The sequence below is a fragment of the Oncorhynchus masou genome, chromosome 31 (genome assembly GCF_036934945.1).
Source record: "Oncorhynchus masou masou isolate Uvic2021 chromosome 31, UVic_Omas_1.1, whole genome shotgun sequence".
Classification (NCBI taxonomy): Eukaryota; Metazoa; Chordata; class Actinopteri; order Salmoniformes; family Salmonidae; genus Oncorhynchus; species Oncorhynchus masou.
The window spans coordinates 3,748,736-3,752,366 of record NC_088242.1 but is presented as its reverse complement, the minus strand read 5'-3'; positions in this window follow the sequence as shown (position 1 = coordinate 3,752,366).

Here is a 3,631-nt window from a genome sequence, read left to right as displayed (position 1 = left end):
CAGGAGGGGTCAGTAGTTTGATATAAAGTATCAGAGGAGGGGTCAGTAGTTTGATATAAAGTATCAGAGGAGGGGTCAGTAGTTTGATATAAAGTATCAGGGATGGGGTCAGTAGTTTGATATAAAGTATCAGGGGAGGGGTCAGTAGTTTGATATAAAGTATCAGAGGAGGGGTCAGTAGTTTGATATAAAGTATCAGGGGGAGGGGTCAGTAGTTTGATATAAAGTATCAGGGGAGGGGTCAGTAGTTTGATATAAAGTATCAGGAGGGGTCAGTAGTTTGATATAAAGTATCAGGGGGAGGGGTCAGTAGTTTGATATAAAGTATCAGGAGGGGTCAGTAGTTTGATATAAAGTATCAGGGGGAGGGGTCAGTAGTTTGATATAAAGTATCAGAGGAGGGGTCAGTAGTTTGATATAAAGTATCAGGAGGGGTCAGTAGTTTGATATAAAGTATCAGGGGGGAGGGGTCAGTAGTTTGATATAAAGTATCAGAGGAGGGGTCAGTAGTTTGATATAAAGAGGGAGGGGTCAGTAGTTTGATATAAAGTATCAGGAGGGGTCAGTAGTTTGATATAAAGTATCAGGAGGGGTCAGTAGTTTGATATAAAGTATCAGAGGAGGGGTCAGTAGTTTGATATAAAGTATCAGGGGGGGTCAGTAGTTTGATATAAAGTATCAGGGGGAGGGGTCAGTAGTTTGATATAAAGTATCAGGGGGTCAGTAGTTTGATATAAAGTCAGGGGGAGGGGTCAGTAGTTTGATATAAAGTATCAGGGGAGGGGTCAGTAGTTTGATATAAAGTATCAGGGGAGGGGTCAGTAGTTTGATATAAAGTATCAGGGGGGTCAGTAGTTTGATATAAAGTATCAGGGGAGGGGTCAGTAGTTTGATATAAAGTATCAGGGGAGGGGTCAGTAGTTTGATATAAAGTATCAGGAGGGGTCAGTAGTTTGATATAAAGTATATCAGTAGTTTGATATAAAGTATCAGGGGGGGTCAGTAGTTTGATATAAAGTATCAGGAGGGGTCAGTAGTTTGATATAAAGTATCAGAGGGGGGGTCAGTAGTTTGATATAAAGTATCAGGGGGGTCAGTAGTTTGATATAAAGTATCAGGAGGAGGGGTCAGTAGTTTGATATAAAGTATCAGGAGGAGGGGTCAGTAGTTTGATATAAAGTATCAGGGGAGGGGTCAGTAGTTTGATATAAAGTATCAGAGGAGGGGTCAGTAGTTTGATATAAAGTATCAGAGGAGGGGTCAGTAGTTTGATATAAAGTATCAGAGGAGGGGTCAGTAGTTTGATATAAAGTATCAGAGGAGGGGTCAGTAGTTTGATATAAAGTATCAGGGAGGGGTCAGTAGTTTGATATAAAGTATCAGGGGAGGGGTCAGTAGTTTGATATAAAGTATCAGGAGGGGTCAGTAGTTTGATATAAAGTATCAGAGGAGGGGTCAGTAGTTTGATATAAAGTATCAGGGGAGGGGTCAGTAGTTTGATATAAAGTATCAAGAGGGGTCAGTAGTTTGATATAAAGTATCAGGGGAGGGGTCAGTAGTTTGATATAAAGTATCAGGAGGGGTCAGTAGTTTGATATAAAGTATCAGGGGGAGGGGTCAGTAGTTTGATATAAAGTATCAGGAGGGGTCAGTAGTTTGATATAAAGTATCAGGAGGGGTCAGTAGGGGTCAGTAGTTTGATATAAAGTATCAGGGGAGGGGTCAGTAGTTTGATATAAAGTATCAGGAGGAGGGGTCAGTAGTTTGATATAAAGTATCAGTAGTTTGATATAAAGTATCAGGGGGAGGGGTCAGTAGTTTGATATAAAGTATCAGGGGAGGGGTCAGTAGTTTGATATAAAGTATCAGGGGGGGAGGGGTCAGTAGTAGTTTGATATAAAGTATCAGGAGGGGTCAGTAGTTTGATATAAAGTATCAGGAGGGGTCAGTAGTTTGATATAAAGTATCAGGAGGGGTCAGTAGTTTGATATAAAGTATAGGAGGGGTCAGTAGTTTGATATAAAGTATCAGGAGGGGTCAGTAGTTTGATATAAAGTATCAGAGGAGGGGTCAGTAGTTTGATATAAAGTATCAGAGGAGGGGTCAGTAGTTTGATATAAAGTATCAGAGGAGGGGTCAGTAGTTTGATATAAAGTATCAGGGGGGTCAGTAGTTTGGAGGGGTCAGTAGTTTGATATAAAGTATCAGGGGAGGGGTCAGTAGTTTGATATAAAGTATCAGAGGAGGGGTCAGTAGTTTGATATAAAGTATCAGGGGAGGGGTCAGTAGTTTGATATAAAGTATCAGGAGGGGTCAGTAGTTTGATATAAAGTATCAGAGGAGGGGTCAGTAGTTTGATATAAAGTATCAGGGGGGGTCAGTAGTTTGATATAAAGTATCAGGAGGAGGGGTCAGTAGTTTGATATAAAGTATCAGGAGGGGTCAGTAGTTTGATATAAAGTATCAGGGGAGGGGTCAGTAGTTTGATATAAAGTATCAGTAGTTTGATATAAAGTATCAGGGGAGGGGTCAGTAGTTTGATATAAAGTATCAGGAGGGGGTAGTTTGATATAAAGTAGTTTGATATAAAGTATCAGGGGAGGGGTCAGTAGTTTGATATAAAGTATCAGGAGGGGGTCAGTAGTTTGATATAAAGTATCAGAGGAGGGGTCAGTAGTTTGATATAAAGTATATCAGTAGTTTGATATAAAGTATCAGGGGAGGGGTCAGTAGTTTGATATAAAGTATCAGAGGAGGGGTCAGTAGTTTGATATAAAGTATCAGGGGAGGGGTCAGTAGTTTGATATAAAGTATCAGGAGGGGTCAGTAGTTTGATATAAAGTATCAGAGAGGGGTCAGTAGTTTGATATAAAGTATCAGAGGAGGGGTCAGTAGTTTGATATAAAGTATCAGAGGAGGGGTCAGTAGTTTGATATAAAGTATCAGGGGGAGGGGTCAGTAGTTTGATATAAAGTATCAGGGGAGGGGTCAGTAGTTTGATATAAAGTATCAGAGGAGGGGTCAGTAGTTTGATATAAAGTATCAGGGGTGAGGGGTCAGTAGTTTGATATAAAGTATCAGGGGGATGGGTCAGTAGTTTGATATAAAGTATCAAGAGGGGTCAGTAGTTTGATATAAAGTATCAGGGGGAGGGGTCAGTAGTTTGTTATAAAGTATCAAGAGGGGTCAGTAGTTTGATATAAAGTATCAGGGGGAGGGGTCAGTAGTTTGATATAAAGTATCAGAGGAGGGGTCAGTAGTTTGATATAAAGTATCAGAGGAGGGGTCAGTAGTTTGATATAAAGTATCAGGGGGAGGGGTCAGTAGTTTGATATAAAGTATCAGAGGAGGGGTCAGTAGTTTGATATAAAGTATCAGGGGGAGGGGTCAGTAGTTTGATATAAAGTATCAGGAAGTAGTTTGATATAAAGTATCAGGAGGGGTCAGTAGTTTGATATAAAGTATCAGAGGAGGGGTCAGTAGTTTGATATAAAGTATCAGGAGGGGTCAGTAGTTTGATATAAAGTATCAGGGGGGGGTCAGTAGTTTGATATAAAGTATCAGGGAGGGGTCAGTAGTTTGATATAAAGTATCAGGGGGGTCAGTAGTTTGATATAAAGTATCAGGAGGG